The sequence below is a fragment of the Schistocerca piceifrons genome, unplaced genomic scaffold, assembly GCF_021461385.2.
Source record: "Schistocerca piceifrons isolate TAMUIC-IGC-003096 unplaced genomic scaffold, iqSchPice1.1 HiC_scaffold_571, whole genome shotgun sequence".
NCBI classification, from domain to species: domain Eukaryota; kingdom Metazoa; phylum Arthropoda; class Insecta; order Orthoptera; family Acrididae; genus Schistocerca; species Schistocerca piceifrons.
The window spans coordinates 88,182-106,706 of NW_025728812.1; the positions used below are offsets into that span (position 1 = coordinate 88,182).

Here is an 18,525-nt window from a genome sequence, read left to right on the forward strand (position 1 = left end):
AGAGCAATGCTTTTGGCTTCATGCTCTGCTGGGAGAAGAGGAAAAGGGAAGCTGTAAGTAGCAATAACAGGAAGTAAACATTTTCCCGCTGAAGCGTTGAAACGTTGTGGATAACAAACAAGAAATACGTTGGCGCCCTAGCAACAGCACCACCATCAGTCACAGAAAATTAAATGCCCCGGGTGAGGATCGAACTCACGACCTTAAGATTATGAGACTTACGCGCTGCCTACTGCGCTACCGAGGCACGGGTGCACCGCTTGTCCTGGAAACTGGGTAAATACCGTACCCAATATTAGACGTAGAGACACTGTACTTCCTGGATAACGTGTTCTGTTGCTACACGTGCACTGCCGGCCCAGTTGATTGCGGTGCTGCTGCAGCTGTTGCAACGATAGGCAGCACTCCTTGTCGTTAAAGTTCAGAGCCTCGGACGCACCCGGACCCAGCAACTTGTGAGGCCAGGCCGACGCTAGTCTGTAGAACATGATGCGAGCGTCCTAGTGGGGACCCGCGAGTGCTGCGTTCTCGGTCCTTCTCAAGGGAAATCCAGCTACACATTCTTGTGGATCGTGCATCTCAAGCGCTCAAGCCACGCGGCAGCATCATCGCGGGAAAAGCAAAATGATGCATCGGCCGGGAATCGAACCCGGGCCGCCCGCGTGGCAGGCGAGCATTCTACCACTGAACCACCGATGCTGGGGCCAGCGGTAACTTGACGCTGCTTCCCGAGCAGATGTCTCAAGGGAAAGTGGGACTGCCGTCAAGCGCCGTAGCATTCTGTGGGAAAGATGCTGCAGACGCTGAATCCTGCACTGCACTGCTTAAAAATGCCGCCAGAACGCGGTCCTCTGCGTACTCTTGCGTCGCCGGCGCCCAACTCTTGCCAAAGGATGCGAAATGTGCGCGGATACGCTGTCCGAATGCGTCTGGATGTGCTCCCCTAGCCTGCCTCGAAATGCGCCTGCCAGGTACGATCACCTTCGGCCGCTGCCGACTGGCGGGAAGCCGACACAGCGCGGACGCGCGGCGCTCGCTTGTGCGGTGGTGGTGTAATGGTCAGCATAGTTGCCTTCCAAGCAGTTGATCCGCGTTCGATTCCCGGCCACCGCAGCAGGCTTTTAATTTCGCGTATGAGTACTTTTGCCACGCGCTCTTAAATTATTGTTTTTTCGCCCTCTTACTCGCTGCATACCAGCCCTTAGTGTGTCTCGACTTGTCTCGTGTCTCGACTTGTCTCGACTTTGCTCAGCTGACGCGAGAGCTGACGCTCTCAAATCGGCCTTTATCAAAACGACAAGCACGAGAAACGACTGAGAGAGGTAAGGAGAGGCGAGGCGATGGACACACAGCACGCCCCCTTCATTTCACGGTGGCGTCTCCCTGACCGAATCGGGCTGTAGCTCCGAAAACAAAGGAGAAACAAAAATAGGAAGTAAAAGTGCAAATAGTGCCCTGTGTTCCCATGCGCTCACCCGCCCAAGTACTGACAAGGGCCAAAGTTGTTACGCATCGGCAATCGGACATTTTCTTTCATTTTCTCTTTATCGGTTGAGAACCAGTGTATTCAAGATATTATGGCCATTGCCGAGTGAATGCTGTAGCGCTTCCCGACGAGTCGGGTTCGGATCCTCTGTCAACTTCCACGCAGGGTGATGATCTTTTGGTCATCACACTCGCCAGCTGAAATCGGCGCTGCCTTTTCGTAGTAGTAAAAGAGTAGTGGCCCGTGGGGGGATCGAACCCACGACCTTCGCGTTATTAGCACGACGCTCTAACCAACTGAGCTAACGGGCCTCGGCAGATGCAGTTGCTCAGCCCTACGCTGGAAACAGGTGGCATGAAGCCATACACCTTTTCTATGGTCGTCGTGTGTCTGCTTCCCTAGTCTATATTCTGCTGACGGTCACGAAACAGTAGCTATATTGCGAGCAGGACGGCAAACGGCTGCTCGGACAGCTCAAACTTGCCACGATTCGTGTGGAAAAAATTCCGTTCCGGTACCGGGAATCGAACCCGGGCCTCCTGGGTGAAAGCCAGGTATCCTAGCCACTAGACCACACCGGATGTGGACGTTTCGTTCGACCGTTCGTACGGTCGCTTGGCGCATTTCGTGTCGAGTGCCGCGTCGGCGCCCCTCTCTCTTTGCGAGCATCTTTGCACATACTGACTGGCAAGGCGCGCACCTCAAACGTCGCAGAGCAATGCTTTTGGCTTCATGCTCTGCTGGGAGAAGAGGAAAAGGGAAGCTGTAAGTAGCAATAACAGGAAGTAAACATTTTCCCGCTGAAGCGTTGAAACGTTGTGGATAACAAACAAGAAATACGTTGGCGCCCTAGCAACAGCACCACCATCAGTCACAGAAAATTAAATGCCCCGGGTGAGGATCGAACTCACGACCTTAAGATTATGAGACTTACGCGCTGCCTACTGCGCTACCGAGGCACGGGTGCACCGCTTGTCCTGGAAACTGGGTAAATACCGTACCCAATATTAGACGTAGAGACACTGTACTTCCTGGATAACGTGTTCTGTTGCTACACGTGCACTGCCGGCCCAGTTGATTGCGGTGCTGCTGCAGCTGTTGCAACGATAGGCAGCACTCCTTGTCGTTAAAGTTCAGAGCCTCGGACGCACCCGGACCCAGCAACTTGTGAGGCCAGGCCGACGCTAGTCTGTAGAACATGATGCGAGCGTCCTAGTGGGGACCCGCGAGTGCTGCGTTCTCGGTCCTTCTCAAGGGAAATCCAGCTACACATTCTTGTGGATCGTGCATCTCAAGCGCTCAAGCCACGCGGCAGCATCATCGCGGGAAAAGCAAAATGATGCATCGGCCGGGAATCGAACCCGGGCCGCCCGCGTGGCAGGCGAGCATTCTACCACTGAACCACCGATGCTGGGGCCAGCGGTAACTTGACGCTGCTTCCCGAGCAGATGTCTCAAGGGAAAGTGGGACTGCCGTCAAGCGCCGTAGCATTCTGTGGGAAAGATGCTGCAGACGCTGAATCCTGCACTGCACTGCTTAAAAATGCCGCCAGAACGCGGTCCTCTGCGTACTCTTGCGTCGCCGGCGCCCAACTCTTGCCAAAGGATGCGAAATGTGCGCGGATACGCTGTCCGAATGCGTCTGGATGTGCTCCCCTAGCCTGCCTCGAAATGCGCCTGACAGGTACGATCACCTTCGGCCGCTGCCGACTGGCGGGAAGCCGACACAGCGCGGACGCGCGGCGCTCGCTTGTGCGGTGGTGGTGTAATGGTCAGCATAGTTGCCTTCCAAGCAGTTGATCCGCGTTCGATTCCCGGCCACCGCAGCAGGCTTTTAATTTCGCGTATGAGTACTTTTGCCACGCGCTCTTAAATTATTGTTTTTTCGCCCTCTTACTCGCTGCATACCAGCCCTTAGTGTGTCTCGACTTGTCTCGTGTCTCGACTTGTCTCGACTTTGCTCAGCTGACGCGAGAGCTGACGCTCTCAAATCGGCCTTTATCAAAACGACAAGCACGAGAAACGACTGAGAGAGGTAAGGAGAGGCGAGGCGATGGACACACAGCACGCCCCCTTCATTTCACGGTGGCGTCTCCCGGACCGAATCGGGCTGTAGCTCCGAAAACAAAGGAGAAACAAAAATAGGAAGTAAAAGTGCAAATAGTGCCCTGTGTTCCCATGCGCTCACCCGCCCAAGTACTGACAAGGGCCAAAGTTGTTACGCATCGGCAATCGGACATTTTCTTTCATTTTCTCTTTATCGGTTGAGAACCAGTGTATTCAAGATATTATGGCCATTGCCGAGTGAATGCTGTAGCGCTTCCCGACGAGTCGGGTTCGGATCCTCTGTCAACTTCCACGCAGGGTGATGATCTTTTGGTCATCACACTCGCCAGCTGAAATCGGCGCTGCCTTTTCGTAGTAGTAAAAGAGTAGTGGCCCGTGGGGGGATCGAACCCACGACCTTCGCGTTATTAGCACGACGCTCTAACCAACTGAGCTAACGGGCCTCGGCAGATGCAGTTGCTCAGCCCTACGCTGGAAACAGGTGGCATGAAGCCATACACCTTTTCTATGGTCGTCGTGTGTCTGCTTCCCTAGTCTATATTCTGCTGACGGTCACGAAACAGTAGCTATATTGCGAGCAGGACGGCAAACGGCTGCTCGGACAGCTCAAACTTGCCACGATTCGTGTGGAAAAAATTCCGTTCCGGTACCGGGAATCGAACCCGGGCCTCCTGGGTGAAAGCCAGGTATCCTAGCCACTAGACCACACCGGATGTGGACGTTTCGTTCGACCGTTCGTACGGTCGCTTGGCGCATTTCGTGTCGAGTGCCGCGTCGGCGCCCCTCTCTCTTTGCGAGCATCTTTGCACATACTGACTGGCAAGGCGCGCACCTCAAACGTCGCAGAGCAATGCTTTTGGCTTCATGCTCTGCTGGGAGAAGAGGAAAAGGGAAGCTGTAAGTAGCAATAACAGGAAGTAAACATTTTCCCGCTGAAGCGTTGAAACGTTGTGGATAACAAACAAGAAATACGTTGGCGCCCTAGCAACAGCACCACCATCAGTCACAGAAAATTAAATGCCCCGGGTGAGGATCGAACTCACGACCTTAAGATTATGAGACTTACGCGCTGCCTACTGCGCTACCGAGGCACGGGTGCACCGCTTGTCCTGGAAACTGGGTAAATACCGTACCCAATATTAGACGTAGAGACACTGTACTTCCTGGATAACGTGTTCTGTTGCTACACGTGCACTGCCGGCCCAGTTGATTGCGGTGCTGCTGCAGCTGTTGCAACGATAGGCAGCACTCCTTGTCGTTAAAGTTCAGAGCCTCGGACGCACCCGGACCCAGCAACTTGTGAGGCCAGGCCGACGCTAGTCTGTAGAACATGATGCGAGCGTCCTAGTGGGGACCCGCGAGTGCTGCGTTCTCGGTCCTTCTCAAGGGAAATCCAGCTACACATTCTTGTGGATCGTGCATCTCAAGCGCTCAAGCCACGCGGCAGCATCATCGCGGGAAAAGCAAAATGATGCATCGGCCGGGAATCGAACCCGGGCCGCCCGCGTGGCAGGCGAGCATTCTACCACTGAACCACCGATGCTGGGGCCAGCGGTAACTTGACGCTGCTTCCCGAGCAGATGTCTCAAGGGAAAGTGGGACTGCCGTCAAGCGCCGTAGCATTCTGTGGGAAAGATGCTGCAGACGCTGAATCCTGCACTGCACTGCTTAAAAATGCCGCCAGAACGCGGTCCTCTGCGTACTCTTGCGTCGCCGGCGCCCAACTCTTGCCAAAGGATGCGAAATGTGCGCGGATACGCTGTCCGAATGCGTCTGGATGTGCTCCCCTAGCCTGCCTCGAAATGCGCCTGACAGGTACGATCACCTTCGGCCGCTGCCGACTGGCGGGAAGCCGACACAGCGCGGACGCGCGGCGCTCGCTTGTGCGGTGGTGGTGTAATGGTCAGCATAGTTGCCTTCCAAGCAGTTGATCCGCGTTCGATTCCCGGCCACCGCAGCAGGCTTTTAATTTCGCGTATGAGTACTTTTGCCACGCGCTCTTAAATTATTGTTTTTTCGCCCTCTTACTCGCTGCATACCAGCCCTTAGTGTGTCTCGACTTGTCTCGTGTCTCGACTTGTCTCGACTTTGCTCAGCTGACGCGAGAGCTGACGCTCTCAAATCGGCCTTTATCAAAACGACAAGCACGAGAAACGACTGAGAGAGGTAAGGAGAGGCGAGGCGATGGACACACAGCACGCCCCCTTCATTTCACGGTGGCGTCTCCCGGACCGAATCGGGCTGTAGCTCCGAAAACAAAGGAGAAACAAAAATAGGAAGTAAAAGTGCAAATAGTGCCCTGTGTTCCCATGCGCTCACCCGCCCAAGTACTGACAAGGGCCAAAGTTGTTACGCATCGGCAATCGGACATTTTCTTTCATTTTCTCTTTATCGGTTGAGAACCAGTGTATTCAAGATATTATGGCCATTGCCGAGTGAATGCTGTAGCGCTTCCCGACGAGTCGGGTTCGGATCCTCTGTCAACTTCCACGCAGGGTGATGATCTTTTGGTCATCACACTCGCCAGCTGAAATCGGCGCTGCCTTTTCGTAGTAGTAAAAGAGTAGTGGCCCGTGGGGGGATCGAACCCACGACCTTCGCGTTATTAGCACGACGCTCTAACCAACTGAGCTAACGGGCCTCGGCAGATGCAGTTGCTCAGCCCTACGCTGGAAACAGGTGGCATGAAGCCATACACCTTTTCTATGGTCGTCGTGTGTCTGCTTCCCTAGTCTATATTCTGCTGACGGTCACGAAACAGTAGCTATATTGCGAGCAGGACGGCAAACGGCTGCTCGGACAGCTCAAACTTGCCACGATTCGTGTGGAAAAAATTCCGTTCCGGTACCGGGAATCGAACCCGGGCCTCCTGGGTGAAAGCCAGGTATCCTAGCCACTAGACCACACCGGATGTGGACGTTTCGTTCGACCGTTCGTACGGTCGCTTGGCGCATTTCGTGTCGAGTGCCGCGTCGGCGCCCCTCTCTCTTTGCGAGCATCTTTGCACATACTGACTGGCAAGGCGCGCACCTCAAACGTCGCAGAGCAATGCTTTTGGCTTCATGCTCTGCTGGGAGAAGAGGAAAAGGGAAGCTGTAAGTAGCAATAACAGGAAGTAAACATTTTCCCGCTGAAGCGTTGAAACGTTGTGGATAACAAACAAGAAATACGTTGGCGCCCTAGCAACAGCACCACCATCAGTCACAGAAAATTAAATGCCCCGGGTGAGGATCGAACTCACGACCTTAAGATTATGAGACTTACGCGCTGCCTACTGCGCTACCGAGGCACGGGTGCACCGCTTGTCCTGGAAACTGGGTAAATACCGTACCCAATATTAGACGTAGAGACACTGTACTTCCTGGATAACGTGTTCTGTTGCTACACGTGCACTGCCGGCCCAGTTGATTGCGGTGCTGCTGCAGCTGTTGCAACGATAGGCAGCACTCCTTGTCGTTAAAGTTCAGAGCCTCGGACGCACCCGGACCCAGCAACTTGTGAGGCCAGGCCGACGCTAGTCTGTAGAACATGATGCGAGCGTCCTAGTGGGGACCCGCGAGTGCTGCGTTCTCGGTCCTTCTCAAGGGAAATCCAGCTACACATTCTTGTGGATCGTGCATCTCAAGCGCTCAAGCCACGCGGCAGCATCATCGCGGGAAAAGCAAAATGATGCATCGGCCGGGAATCGAACCCGGGCCGCCCGCGTGGCAGGCGAGCATTCTACCACTGAACCACCGATGCTGGGGCCAGCGGTAACTTGACGCTGCTTCCCGAGCAGATGTCTCAAGGGAAAGTGGGACTGCCGTCAAGCGCCGTAGCATTCTGTGGGAAAGATGCTGCAGACGCTGAATCCTGCACTGCACTGCTTAAAAATGCCGCCAGAACGCGGTCCTCTGCGTACTCTTGCGTCGCCGGCGCCCAACTCTTGCCAAAGGATGCGAAATGTGCGCGGATACGCTGTCCGAATGCGTCTGGATGTGCTCCCCTAGCCTGCCTCGAAATGCGCCTGCCAGGTACGATCACCTTCGGCCGCTGCCGACTGGCGGGAAGCCGACACAGCGCGGACGCGCGGCGCTCGCTTGTGCGGTGGTGGTGTAATGGTCAGCATAGTTGCCTTCCAAGCAGTTGATCCGCGTTCGATTCCCGGCCACCGCAGCAGGCTTTTAATTTCGCGTATGAGTACTTTTGCCACGCGCTCTTAAATTATTGTTTTTTCGCCCTCTTACTCGCTGCATACCAGCCCTTAGTGTGTCTCGACTTGTCTCGTGTCTCGACTTGTCTCGACTTTGCTCAGCTGACGCGAGAGCTGACGCTCTCAAATCGGCCTTTATCAAAACGACAAGCACGAGAAACGACTGAGAGAGGTAAGGAGAGGCGAGGCGATGGACACACAGCACGCCCCCTTCATTTCACGGTGGCGTCTCCCGGACCGAATCGGGCTGTAGCTCCGAAAACAAAGGAGAAACAAAAATAGGAAGTAAAAGTGCAAATAGTGCCCTGTGTTCCCATGCGCTCACCCGCCCAAGTACTGACAAGGGCCAAAGTTGTTACGCATCGGCAATCGGACATTTTCTTTCATTTTCTCTTTATCGGTTGAGAACCAGTGTATTCAAGATATTATGGCCATTGCCGAGTGAATGCTGTAGCGCTTCCCGACGAGTCGGGTTCGGATCCTCTGTCAACTTCCACGCAGGGTGATGATCTTTTGGTCATCACACTCGCCAGCTGAAATCGGCGCTGCCTTTTCGTAGTAGTAAAAGAGTAGTGGCCCGTGGGGGGATCGAACCCACGACCTTCGCGTTATTAGCACGACGCTCTAACCAACTGAGCTAACGGGCCTCGGCAGATGCAGTTGCTCAGCCCTACGCTGGAAACAGGTGGCATGAAGCCATACACCTTTTCTATGGTCGTCGTGTGTCTGCTTCCCTAGTCTATATTCTGCTGACGGTCACGAAACAGTAGCTATATTGCGAGCAGGACGGCAAACGGCTGCTCGGACAGCTCAAACTTGCCACGATTCGTGTGGAAAAAATTCCGTTCCGGTACCGGGAATCGAACCCGGGCCTCCTGGGTGAAAGCCAGGTATCCTAGCCACTAGACCACACCGGATGTGGACGTTTCGTTCGACCGTTCGTACGGTCGCTTGGCGCATTTCGTGTCGAGTGCCGCGTCGGCGCCCCTCTCTCTTTGCGAGCATCTTTGCACATACTGACTGGCAAGGCGCGCACCTCAAACGTCGCAGAGCAATGCTTTTGGCTTCATGCTCTGCTGGGAGAAGAGGAAAAGGGAAGCTGTAAGTAGCAATAACAGGAAGTAAACATTTTCCCGCTGAAGCGTTGAAACGTTGTGGATAACAAACAAGAAATACGTTGGCGCCCTAGCAACAGCACCACCATCAGTCACAGAAAATTAAATGCCCCGGGTGAGGATCGAACTCACGACCTTAAGATTATGAGACTTACGCGCTGCCTACTGCGCTACCGAGGCACGGGTGCACCGCTTGTCCTGGAAACTGGGTAAATACCGTACCCAATATTAGACGTAGAGACACTGTACTTCCTGGATAACGTGTTCTGTTGCTACACGTGCACTGCCGGCCCAGTTGATTGCGGTGCTGCTGCAGCTGTTGCAACGATAGGCAGCACTCCTTGTCGTTAAAGTTCAGAGCCTCGGACGCACCCGGACTCAGCAACTTGTGAGGCCAGGCCGACGCTAGTCTGTAGAACATGATGCGAGCGTCCTAGTGGGGACCCGCGAGTGCTGCGTTCTCGGTCCTTCTCAAGGGAAATCCAGCTACACATTCTTGTGGATCGTGCATCTCAAGCGCTCAAGCCACGCGGCAGCATCATCGCGGGAAAAGCAAAATGATGCATCGGCCGGGAATCGAACCCGGGCCGCCCGCGTGGCAGGCGAGCATTCTACCACTGAACCACCGATGCTGGGGCCAGCGGTAACTTGACGCTGCTTCCCGAGCAGATGTCTCAAGGGAAAGTGGGACTGCCGTCAAGCGCCGTAGCATTCTGTGGGAAAGATGCTGCAGACGCTGAATCCTGCACTGCACTGCTTAAAAATGCCGCCAGAACGCGGTCCTCTGCGTACTCTTGCGTCGCCGGCGCCCAACTCTTGCCAAAGGATGCGAAATGTGCGCGGATACGCTGTCCGAATGCGTCTGGATGTGCTCCCCTAGCCTGCCTCGAAATGCGCCTGCCAGGTACGATCACCTTCGGCCGCTGCCGACTGGCGGGAAGCCGACACAGCGCGGACGCGCGGCGCTCGCTTGTGCGGTGGTGGTGTAATGGTCAGCATAGTTGCCTTCCAAGCAGTTGATCCGCGTTCGATTCCCGGCCACCGCAGCAGGCTTTTAATTTCGCGTATGAGTACTTTTGCCACGCGCTCTTAAATTATTGTTTTTTCGCCCTCTTACTCGCTGCATACCAGCCCTTAGTGTGTCTCGACTTGTCTCGTGTCTCGACTTGTCTCGACTTTGCTCAGCTGACGCGAGAGCTGACGCTCTCAAATCGGCCTTTATCAAAACGACAAGCACGAGAAACGACTGAGAGAGGTAAGGAGAGGCGAGGCGATGGACACACAGCACGCCCCCTTCATTTCACGGTGGCGTCTCCCTGACCGAATCGGGCTGTAGCTCCGAAAACAAAGGAGAAACAAAAATAGGAAGTAAAAGTGCAAATAGTGCCCTGTGTTCCCATGCGCTCACCCGCCCAAGTACTGACAAGGGCCAAAGTTGTTACGCATCGGCAATCGGACATTTTCTTTCATTTTCTCTTTATCGGTTGAGAACCAGTGTATTCAAGATATTATGGCCATTGCCGAGTGAATGCTGTAGCGCTTCCCGACGAGTCGGGTTCGGATCCTCTGTCAACTTCCACGCAGGGTGATGATCTTTTGGTCATCACACTCGCCAGCTGAAATCGGCGCTGCCTTTTCGTAGTAGTAAAAGAGTAGTGGCCCGTGGGGGGATCGAACCCACGACCTTCGCGTTATTAGCACGACGCTCTAACCAACTGAGCTAACGGGCCTCGGCAGATGCAGTTGCTCAGCCCTACGCTGGAAACAGGTGGCATGAAGCCATACACCTTTTCTATGGTCGTCGTGTGTCTGCTTCCCTAGTCTATATTCTGCTGACGGTCACGAAACAGTAGCTATATTGCGAGCAGGACGGCAAACGGCTGCTCGGACAGCTCAAACTTGCCACGATTCGTGTGGAAAAAATTCCGTTCCGGTACCGGGAATCGAACCCGGGCCTCCTGGGTGAAAGCCAGGTATCCTAGCCACTAGACCACACCGGATGTGGACGTTTCGTTCGACCGTTCGTACGGTCGCTTGGCGCATTTCGTGTCGAGTGCCGCGTCGGCGCCCCTCTCTCTTTGCGAGCATCTTTGCACATACTGACTGGCAAGGCGCGCACCTCAAACGTCGCAGAGCAATGCTTTTGGCTTCATGCTCTGCTGGGAGAAGAGGAAAAGGGAAGCTGTAAGTAGCAATAACAGGAAGTAAACATTTTCCCGCTGAAGCGTTGAAACGTTGTGGATAACAAACAAGAAATACGTTGGCGCCCTAGCAACAGCACCACCATCAGTCACAGAAAATTAAATGCCCCGGGTGAGGATCGAACTCACGACCTTAAGATTATGAGACTTACGCGCTGCCTACTGCGCTACCGAGGCACGGGTGCACCGCTTGTCCTGGAAACTGGGTAAATACCGTACCCAATATTAGACGTAGAGACACTGTACTTCCTGGATAACGTGTTCTGTTGCTACACGTGCACTGCCGGCCCAGTTGATTGCGGTGCTGCTGCAGCTGTTGCAACGATAGGCAGCACTCCTTGTCGTTAAAGTTCAGAGCCTCAGAGGCACCCGGACCCAGCAACTTGTGAGGCCAGGCCGACGCTAGTCTGTAGAACATGATGCGAGCGTCCTAGTGGGGACCCGCGAGTGCTGCGTTCTCGGTCCTTCTCAAGGGAAATCCAGCTACACATTCTTGTGGATCGTGCATCTCAAGCGCTCAAGCCACGCGGCAGCATCATCGCGGGAAAAGCAAAATGATGCATCGGCCGGGAATCGAACCCGGGCCGCCCGCGTGGCAGGCGAGCATTCTACCACTGAACCACCGATGCTGGGGCCAGCGGTAACTTGACGCTGCTTCCCGAGCAGATGTCTCAAGGGAAAGTGGGACTGCCGTCAAGCGCCGTAGCATTCTGTGGGAAAGATGCTGCAGACGCTGAATCCTGCACTGCACTGCTTAAAAATGCCGCCAGAACGCGGTCCTCTGCGTACTCTTGCGTCGCCGGCGCCCAACTCTTGCCAAAGGATGCGAAATGTGCGCGGATACGCTGTCCGAATGCGTCTGGATGTGCTCCCCTAGCCTGCCTCGAAATGCGCCTGCCAGGTACGATCACCTTCGGCCGCTGCCGACTGGCGGGAAGCCGACACAGCGCGGACGCGCGGCGCTCGCTTGTGCGGTGGTGGTGTAATGGTCAGCATAGTTGCCTTCCAAGCAGTTGATCCGCGTTCGATTCCCGGCCACCGCAGCAGGCTTTTAATTTCGCGTATGAGTACTTTTGCCACGCGCTCTTAAATTATTGTTTTTTCGCCCTCTTACTCGCTGCATACCAGCCCTTAGTGTGTCTCGACTTGTCTCGTGTCTCGACTTGTCTCGACTTTGCTCAGCTGACGCGAGAGCTGACGCTCTCAAATCGGCCTTTATCAAAACGACAAGCACGAGAAACGACTGAGAGAGGTAAGGAGAGGCGAGGCGATGGACACACAGCACGCCCCCTTCATTTCACGGTGGCGTCTCCCTGACCGAATCGGGCTGTAGCTCCGAAAACAAAGGAGAAACAAAAATAGGAAGTAAAAGTGCAAATAGTGCCCTGTGTTCCCATGCGCTCACCCGCCCAAGTACTGACAAGGGCCAAAGTTGTTACGCATCGGCAATCGGACATTTTCTTTCATTTTCTCTTTATCGGTTGAGAACCAGTGTATTCAAGATATTATGGCCATTGCCGAGTGAATGCTGTAGCGCTTCCCGACGAGTCGGGTTCGGATCCTCTGTCAACTTCCACGCAGGGTGATGATCTTTTGGTCATCACACTCGCCAGCTGAAATCGGCGCTGCCTTTTCGTAGTAGTAAAAGAGTAGTGGCCCGTGGGGGGATCGAACCCACGACCTTCGCGTTATTAGCACGACGCTCTAACCAACTGAGCTAACGGGCCTCGGCAGATGCAGTTGCTCAGCCCTACGCTGGAAACAGGTGGCATGAAGCCATACACCTTTTCTATGGTCGTCGTGTGTCTGCTTCCCTAGTCTATATTCTGCTGACGGTCACGAAACAGTAGCTATATTGCGAGCAGGACGGCAAACGGCTGCTCGGACAGCTCAAACTTGCCACGATTCGTGTGGAAAAAATTCCGTTCCGGTACCGGGAATCGAACCCGGGCCTCCTGGGTGAAAGCCAGGTATCCTAGCCACTAGACCACACCGGATGTGGACGTTTCGTTCGACCGTTCGTACGGTCGCTTGGCGCATTTCGTGTCGAGTGCCGCGTCGGCGCCCCTCTCTCTTTGCGAGCATCTTTGCACATACTGACTGGCAAGGCGCGCACCTCAAACGTCGCAGAGCAATGCTTTTGGCTTCATGCTCTGCTGGGAGAAGAGGAAAAGGGAAGCTGTAAGTAGCAATAACAGGAAGTAAACATTTTCCCGCTGAAGCGTTGAAACGTTGTGGATAACAAACAAGAAATACGTTGGCGCCCTAGCAACAGCACCACCATCAGTCACAGAAAATTAAATGCCCCGGGTGAGGATCGAACTCACGACCTTAAGATTATGAGACTTACGCGCTGCCTACTGCGCTACCGAGGCACGGGTGCACCGCTTGTCCTGGAAACTGGGTAAATACCGTACCCAATATTAGACGTAGAGACACTGTACTTCCTGGATAACGTGTTCTGTTGCTACACGTGCACTGCCGGCCCAGTTGATTGCGGTGCTGCTGCAGCTGTTGCAACGATAGGCAGCACTCCTTGTCGTTAAAGTTCAGAGCCTCGGAGGCACCCGGACCCAGCAACTTGTGAGGCCAGGCCGACGCTAGTCTGTAGAACATGATGCGAGCGTCCTAGTGGGGACCCGCGAGTGCTGCGTTCTCGGTCCTTCTCAAGGGAAATCCAGCTACACATTCTTGTGGATCGTGCATCTCAAGCGCTCAAGCCACGCGGCAGCATCATCGCGGGAAAAGCAAAATGATGCATCGGCCGGGAATCGAACCCGGGCCGCCCGCGTGGCAGGCGAGCATTCTACCACTGAACCACCGATGCTGGGGCCAGCGGTAACTTGACGCTGCTTCCCGAGCAGATGTCTCAAGGGAAAGTGGGACTGCCGTCAAGCGCCGTAGCATTCTGTGGGAAAGATGCTGCAGACGCTGAATCCTGCACTGCACTGCTTAAAAATGCCGCCAGAACGCGGTCCTCTGCGTACTCTTGCGTCGCCGGCGCCCAACTCTTGCCAAAGGATGCGAAATGTGCGCGGATACGCTGTCCGAATGCGTCTGGATGTGCTCCCCTAGCCTGCCTCGAAATGCGCCTGCCAGGTACGATCACCTTCGGCCGCTGCCGACTGGCGGGAAGCCGACACAGCGCGGACGCGCGGCGCTCGCTTGTGCGGTGGTGGTGTAATGGTCAGCATAGTTGCCTTCCAAGCAGTTGATCCGCGTTCGATTCCCGGCCACCGCAGCAGGCTTTTAATTTCGCGTATGAGTACTTTTGCCACGCGCTCTTAAATTATTGTTTTTTCGCCCTCTTACTCGCTGCATACCAGCCCTTAGTGTGTCTCGACTTGTCTCGTGTCTCGACTTGTCTCGACTTTGCTCAGCTGACGCGAGAGCTGACGCTCTCAAATCGGCCTTTATCAAAACGACAAGCACGAGAAACGACTGAGAGAGGTAAGGAGAGGCGAGGCGATGGACACACAGCACGCCCCCTTCATTTCACGGTGGCGTCTCCCTGACCGAATCGGGCTGTAGCTCCGAAAACAAAGGAGAAACAAAAATAGGAAGTAAAAGTGCAAATAGTGCCCTGTGTTCCCATGCGCTCACCCGCCCAAGTACTGACAAGGGCCAAAGTTGTTACGCATCGGCAATCGGACATTTTCTTTCATTTTCTCTTTATCGGTTGAGAACCAGTGTATTCAAGATATTATGGCCATTGCCGAGTGAATGCTGTAGCGCTTCCCGACGAGTCGGGTTCGGATCCTCTGTCAACTTCCACGCAGGGTGATGATCTTTTGGTCATCACACTCGCCAGCTGAAATCGGCGCTGCCTTTTCGTAGTAGTAAAAGAGTAGTGGCCCGTGGGGGGATCGAACCCACGACCTTCGCGTTATTAGCACGACGCTCTAACCAACTGAGCTAACGGGCCTCGGCAGATGCAGTTGCTCAGCCCTACGCTGGAAACAGGTGGCATGAAGCCATACACCTTTTCTATGGTCGTCGTGTGTCTGCTTCCCTAGTCTATATTCTGCTGACGGTCACGAAACAGTAGCTATATTGCGAGCAGGACGGCAAACGGCTGCTCGGACAGCTCAAACTTGCCACGATTCGTGTGGAAAAAATTCCGTTCCGGTACCGGGAATCGAACCCGGGCCTCCTGGGTGAAAGCCAGGTATCCTAGCCACTAGACCACACCGGATGTGGACGTTTCGTTCGACCGTTCGTACGGTCGCTTGGCGCATTTCGTGTCGAGTGCCGCGTCGGCGCCCCTCTCTCTTTGCGAGCATCTTTGCACATAGTGACTGGCAAGGCGCGCACCTCAAACGTCGCAGAGCAATGCTTTTGGCTTCATGCTCTGCTGGGAGAAGAGGAAAAGGGAAGCTGTAAGTAGCAATAACAGGAAGTAAACATTTTCCCGCTGAAGCGTTGAAACGTTGTGGATAACAAACAAGAAATACGTTGGCGCCCTAGCAACAGCACCACCATCAGTCACAGAAAATTAAATGCCCCGGGTGAGGATCGAACTCACGACCTTAAGATTATGAGACTTACGCGCTGCCTACTGCGCTACCGAGGCACGGGTGCACCGCTTGTCCTGGAAACTGGGTAAATACCGTACCCAATATTAGACGTAGAGACACTGTACTTCCTGGATAACGTGTTCTGTTGCTACACGTGCACTGCCGGCCCAGTTGATTGCGGTGCTGCTGCAGCTGTTGCAACGATAGGCAGCACTCCTTGTCGTTAAAGTTCAGAGCCTCGGAGGCACCCGGACCCAGCAACTTGTGAGGCCAGGCCGACGCTAGTCTGTAGAACATGATGCGAGCGTCCTAGTGGGGACCCGCGAGTGCTGCGTTCTCGGTCCTTCTCAAGGGAAATCCAGCTACACATTCTTGTGGATCGTGCATCTCAAGCGCTCAAGCCACGCGGCAGCATCATCGCGGGAAAAGCAAAATGATGCATCGGCCGGGAATCGAACCCGGGCCGCCCGCGTGGCAGGCGAGCATTCTACCACTGAACCACCGATGCTGGGGCCAGCGGTAACTTGACGCTGCTTCCCGAGCAGATGTCTCAAGGGAAAGTGGGACTGCCGTCAAGCGCCGTAGCATTCTGTGGGAAAGATGCTGCAGACGCTGAATCCTGCACTGCACTGCTTAAAAATGCCGCCAGAACGCGGTCCTCTGCGTACTCTTGCGTCGCCGGCGCCCAACTCTTGCCAAAGGATGCGAAATGTGCGCGGATACGCTGTCCGAATGCGTCTGGATGTGCTCCCCTAGCCTGCCTCGAAATGCGCCTGCCAGGTACGATCACCTTCGGCCGCTGCCGACTGGCGGGAAGCCGACACAGCGCGGACGCGCGGCGCTCGCTTGTGCGGTGGTGGTGTAATGGTCAGCATAGTTGCCTTCCAAGCAGTTGATCCGCGTTCGATTCCCGGCCACCGCAGCAGGCTTTTAATTTCGCGTATGAGTACTTTTGCCACGCGCTCTTAAATTATTGTTTTTTCGCCCTCTTACTCGCTGCATACCAGCCCTTAGTGTGTCTCGACTTGTCTCGTGTCTCGACTTGTCTCGACTTTGCTCAGCTGACGCGAGAGCTGACGCTCTCAAATCGGCCTTTATCAAAACGACAAGCACGAGAAACGACTGAGAGAGGTAAGGAGAGGCGAGGCGATGGACACACAGCACGCCCCCTTCATTTCACGGTGGCGTCTCCCTGACCGAATCGGGCTGTAGCTCCGAAAACAAAGGAGAAACAAAAATAGGAAGTAAAAGTGCAAATAGTGCCCTGTGTTCCCATGCGCTCACCCGCCCAAGTACTGACAAGGGCCAAAGTTGTTACGCATCGGCAATCGGACATTTTCTTTCATTTTCTCTTTATCGGTTGAGAACCAGTGTATTCAAGATATTATGGCCATTGCCGAGTGAATGCTGTAGCGCTTCCCGACGAGTCGGGTTCGGATCCTCTGTCAACTTCCACGCAGGGTGATGATCTTTTGGTCATCACACTCGCCAGCTGAAATCGGCGCTGCCTTTTCGTAGTAGTAAAAGAGTAGTGGCCCGTGGGGGGATCGAACCCACGACCTTCGCGTTATTAGCACGACGCTCTAACCAACTGAGCTAACGGGCCTCGGCAGATGCAGTTGCTCAGCCCTACGCTGGAAACAGGTGGCATGAAGCCATACACCTTTTCTATGGTCGTCGTGTGTCTGCTTCCCTAGTCTATATTCTGCTGACGGTCACGAAACAGTAGCTATATTGCGAGCAGGACGGCAAACGGCTGCTCGGACAGCTCAAACTTGCCACGATTCGTGTGGAAAAAATTCCGTTCCGGTACCGGGAATCGAACCCGGGCCTCCTGGGTGAAAGCCAGGTATCCTAGCCACTAGACCACACCGGATGTGGACGTTTCGTTCGACCGTTCGTACGGTCGCTTGGCGCATTTCGTGTCGAGTGCCGCGTCGGCGCCCCTCTCTCTTTGCGAGCATCTTTGCACATACTGACTGGCAAGGCGCGCACCTCAAACGTCGCAGAGCAATGCTTTTGGCTTCATGCTCTGCTGGGAGAAGAGGAAAAGGGAAGCTGTAAGTAGCAATAACAGGAAGTAAACATTTTCCCGCTGAAGCGTTGAAACGTTGTGGATAACAAACAAGAAATACGTTGGCGCCCTAGCAACAGCACCACCATCAGTCACAGAAAATTAAATGCCCCGGGTGAGGATCGAACTCACGACCTTAAGATTATGAGACTTACGCGCTGCCTACTGCGCTACCGAGGCACGGGTGCACCGCTTGTCCTGGAAACTGGGTAAATACCGTACCCAATATTAGACGTAGAGACACTGTACTTCCTGGATAACGTGTTCTGTTGCTACACGTGCACTGCCGGCCCAGTTGATTGCGGTGCTGCTGCAGCTGTTGCAACGATAGGCAGCACTCCTTGTCGTTAAAGTTCAGAGCCTCGGACGCACCCGGACCCAGCAACTTGTGAGGCCAGGCCGACGCTAGTCTGTAGAACATGATGCGAGCGTCCTAGTGGGGACCCGCGAGTGCTGCGTTCTCGGTCCTTCTCAAGGGAAATCCAGCTACACATTCTTGTGGATCGTGCATCTCAAGCGCTCAAGCCACGCGGCAGCATCATCGCGGGAAAAGCAAAATGATGCATCGGCCGGGAATCGAACCCGGGCCGCCCGCGTGGCAGGCGAGCATTCTACCACTGAACCACCGATGCTGGGGCCAGGTGTAACTTGACGCTGCTTCCCGAGCAGATGTCTCAAGGGAAAGTGGGACTGCCGTCAAGCGCCGTAGCATTCTGTGGGAAAGATGCTGCAGACGCTGAATCCTGCACTGCACTGCTTAAAAATGCCGCCAGAACGCGGTCCTCTGCGTACTCTTGCGTCGCCGGCGCCCAACTCTTGCCAAAGGATGCGAAATGTGCGCGGATACGCTGTCCGAATGCGTCTGGATGTGCTC

At 54.6% G+C, this 18,525-nt stretch overlaps 42 non-coding genes across 42 annotated transcripts; 8 read left to right on the plus strand and 34 right to left on the minus strand.

Moving 5' to 3' along the window:
- Positions 1-174: 174 nt before the first annotated feature.
- Trnam-cau lies at positions 175-247 on the minus strand. The gene has a single exon. It is a non-coding gene; the product is annotated as a tRNA-Met (tRNA).
- Positions 248-628: 381 nt separating this feature from the next.
- Trnag-gcc lies at positions 629-699 on the minus strand. The gene has a single exon. It is a non-coding gene; the product is annotated as a tRNA-Gly (tRNA).
- A 342-nt stretch (positions 700-1,041) lies between these two features.
- Trnag-ucc lies at positions 1,042-1,113 on the plus strand. Its single transcript has one exon. It is a non-coding gene; the product is annotated as a tRNA-Gly (tRNA).
- Positions 1,114-1,723: 610 nt separating this feature from the next.
- Trnai-aau lies at positions 1,724-1,797 on the minus strand. The gene has a single exon. It is a non-coding gene; the product is annotated as a tRNA-Ile (tRNA).
- Positions 1,798-1,995: 198 nt separating this feature from the next.
- Trnae-uuc lies at positions 1,996-2,067 on the minus strand. The gene has a single exon. It is a non-coding gene; the product is annotated as a tRNA-Glu (tRNA).
- A 305-nt stretch (positions 2,068-2,372) lies between these two features.
- On the minus strand, positions 2,373-2,445 carry Trnam-cau. The gene has a single exon. It is a non-coding gene; the product is annotated as a tRNA-Met (tRNA).
- A 381-nt stretch (positions 2,446-2,826) lies between these two features.
- Trnag-gcc lies at positions 2,827-2,897 on the minus strand. Its single transcript has one exon. It is a non-coding gene; the product is annotated as a tRNA-Gly (tRNA).
- A 342-nt stretch (positions 2,898-3,239) lies between these two features.
- Positions 3,240-3,311, plus strand: Trnag-ucc. Its single transcript has one exon. It is a non-coding gene; the product is annotated as a tRNA-Gly (tRNA).
- A 610-nt stretch (positions 3,312-3,921) lies between these two features.
- On the minus strand, positions 3,922-3,995 carry Trnai-aau. Its single transcript has one exon. It is a non-coding gene; the product is annotated as a tRNA-Ile (tRNA).
- A 198-nt stretch (positions 3,996-4,193) lies between these two features.
- On the minus strand, positions 4,194-4,265 carry Trnae-uuc. The gene has a single exon. It is a non-coding gene; the product is annotated as a tRNA-Glu (tRNA).
- A 305-nt stretch (positions 4,266-4,570) lies between these two features.
- Trnam-cau lies at positions 4,571-4,643 on the minus strand. Its single transcript has one exon. It is a non-coding gene; the product is annotated as a tRNA-Met (tRNA).
- A 381-nt stretch (positions 4,644-5,024) lies between these two features.
- Positions 5,025-5,095, minus strand: Trnag-gcc. The gene has a single exon. It is a non-coding gene; the product is annotated as a tRNA-Gly (tRNA).
- Positions 5,096-5,437: 342 nt separating this feature from the next.
- On the plus strand, positions 5,438-5,509 carry Trnag-ucc. The gene has a single exon. It is a non-coding gene; the product is annotated as a tRNA-Gly (tRNA).
- Positions 5,510-6,119: 610 nt separating this feature from the next.
- On the minus strand, positions 6,120-6,193 carry Trnai-aau. The gene has a single exon. It is a non-coding gene; the product is annotated as a tRNA-Ile (tRNA).
- A 198-nt stretch (positions 6,194-6,391) lies between these two features.
- On the minus strand, positions 6,392-6,463 carry Trnae-uuc. The gene has a single exon. It is a non-coding gene; the product is annotated as a tRNA-Glu (tRNA).
- A 305-nt stretch (positions 6,464-6,768) lies between these two features.
- Trnam-cau lies at positions 6,769-6,841 on the minus strand. Its single transcript has one exon. It is a non-coding gene; the product is annotated as a tRNA-Met (tRNA).
- A 381-nt stretch (positions 6,842-7,222) lies between these two features.
- Positions 7,223-7,293, minus strand: Trnag-gcc. The gene has a single exon. It is a non-coding gene; the product is annotated as a tRNA-Gly (tRNA).
- A 342-nt stretch (positions 7,294-7,635) lies between these two features.
- Positions 7,636-7,707, plus strand: Trnag-ucc. Its single transcript has one exon. It is a non-coding gene; the product is annotated as a tRNA-Gly (tRNA).
- Positions 7,708-8,317: 610 nt separating this feature from the next.
- On the minus strand, positions 8,318-8,391 carry Trnai-aau. The gene has a single exon. It is a non-coding gene; the product is annotated as a tRNA-Ile (tRNA).
- A 198-nt stretch (positions 8,392-8,589) lies between these two features.
- On the minus strand, positions 8,590-8,661 carry Trnae-uuc. Its single transcript has one exon. It is a non-coding gene; the product is annotated as a tRNA-Glu (tRNA).
- Positions 8,662-8,966: 305 nt separating this feature from the next.
- Positions 8,967-9,039, minus strand: Trnam-cau. Its single transcript has one exon. It is a non-coding gene; the product is annotated as a tRNA-Met (tRNA).
- A 381-nt stretch (positions 9,040-9,420) lies between these two features.
- Trnag-gcc lies at positions 9,421-9,491 on the minus strand. Its single transcript has one exon. It is a non-coding gene; the product is annotated as a tRNA-Gly (tRNA).
- A 342-nt stretch (positions 9,492-9,833) lies between these two features.
- Trnag-ucc lies at positions 9,834-9,905 on the plus strand. Its single transcript has one exon. It is a non-coding gene; the product is annotated as a tRNA-Gly (tRNA).
- Positions 9,906-10,515: 610 nt separating this feature from the next.
- Positions 10,516-10,589, minus strand: Trnai-aau. The gene has a single exon. It is a non-coding gene; the product is annotated as a tRNA-Ile (tRNA).
- A 198-nt stretch (positions 10,590-10,787) lies between these two features.
- Trnae-uuc lies at positions 10,788-10,859 on the minus strand. Its single transcript has one exon. It is a non-coding gene; the product is annotated as a tRNA-Glu (tRNA).
- Positions 10,860-11,164: 305 nt separating this feature from the next.
- On the minus strand, positions 11,165-11,237 carry Trnam-cau. The gene has a single exon. It is a non-coding gene; the product is annotated as a tRNA-Met (tRNA).
- Positions 11,238-11,618: 381 nt separating this feature from the next.
- On the minus strand, positions 11,619-11,689 carry Trnag-gcc. The gene has a single exon. It is a non-coding gene; the product is annotated as a tRNA-Gly (tRNA).
- A 342-nt stretch (positions 11,690-12,031) lies between these two features.
- On the plus strand, positions 12,032-12,103 carry Trnag-ucc. The gene has a single exon. It is a non-coding gene; the product is annotated as a tRNA-Gly (tRNA).
- Positions 12,104-12,713: 610 nt separating this feature from the next.
- Trnai-aau lies at positions 12,714-12,787 on the minus strand. Its single transcript has one exon. It is a non-coding gene; the product is annotated as a tRNA-Ile (tRNA).
- A 198-nt stretch (positions 12,788-12,985) lies between these two features.
- On the minus strand, positions 12,986-13,057 carry Trnae-uuc. The gene has a single exon. It is a non-coding gene; the product is annotated as a tRNA-Glu (tRNA).
- Positions 13,058-13,362: 305 nt separating this feature from the next.
- Positions 13,363-13,435, minus strand: Trnam-cau. Its single transcript has one exon. It is a non-coding gene; the product is annotated as a tRNA-Met (tRNA).
- Positions 13,436-13,816: 381 nt separating this feature from the next.
- Trnag-gcc lies at positions 13,817-13,887 on the minus strand. The gene has a single exon. It is a non-coding gene; the product is annotated as a tRNA-Gly (tRNA).
- A 342-nt stretch (positions 13,888-14,229) lies between these two features.
- Trnag-ucc lies at positions 14,230-14,301 on the plus strand. The gene has a single exon. It is a non-coding gene; the product is annotated as a tRNA-Gly (tRNA).
- A 610-nt stretch (positions 14,302-14,911) lies between these two features.
- Positions 14,912-14,985, minus strand: Trnai-aau. The gene has a single exon. It is a non-coding gene; the product is annotated as a tRNA-Ile (tRNA).
- Positions 14,986-15,183: 198 nt separating this feature from the next.
- Trnae-uuc lies at positions 15,184-15,255 on the minus strand. Its single transcript has one exon. It is a non-coding gene; the product is annotated as a tRNA-Glu (tRNA).
- A 305-nt stretch (positions 15,256-15,560) lies between these two features.
- Positions 15,561-15,633, minus strand: Trnam-cau. Its single transcript has one exon. It is a non-coding gene; the product is annotated as a tRNA-Met (tRNA).
- Positions 15,634-16,014: 381 nt separating this feature from the next.
- Positions 16,015-16,085, minus strand: Trnag-gcc. Its single transcript has one exon. It is a non-coding gene; the product is annotated as a tRNA-Gly (tRNA).
- A 342-nt stretch (positions 16,086-16,427) lies between these two features.
- Trnag-ucc lies at positions 16,428-16,499 on the plus strand. Its single transcript has one exon. It is a non-coding gene; the product is annotated as a tRNA-Gly (tRNA).
- Positions 16,500-17,109: 610 nt separating this feature from the next.
- Positions 17,110-17,183, minus strand: Trnai-aau. The gene has a single exon. It is a non-coding gene; the product is annotated as a tRNA-Ile (tRNA).
- Positions 17,184-17,381: 198 nt separating this feature from the next.
- On the minus strand, positions 17,382-17,453 carry Trnae-uuc. Its single transcript has one exon. It is a non-coding gene; the product is annotated as a tRNA-Glu (tRNA).
- Positions 17,454-17,758: 305 nt separating this feature from the next.
- Trnam-cau lies at positions 17,759-17,831 on the minus strand. The gene has a single exon. It is a non-coding gene; the product is annotated as a tRNA-Met (tRNA).
- Positions 17,832-18,212: 381 nt separating this feature from the next.
- Positions 18,213-18,283, minus strand: Trnag-gcc. Its single transcript has one exon. It is a non-coding gene; the product is annotated as a tRNA-Gly (tRNA).
- Between the last annotated feature and the right edge of the window lie 242 nt (positions 18,284-18,525).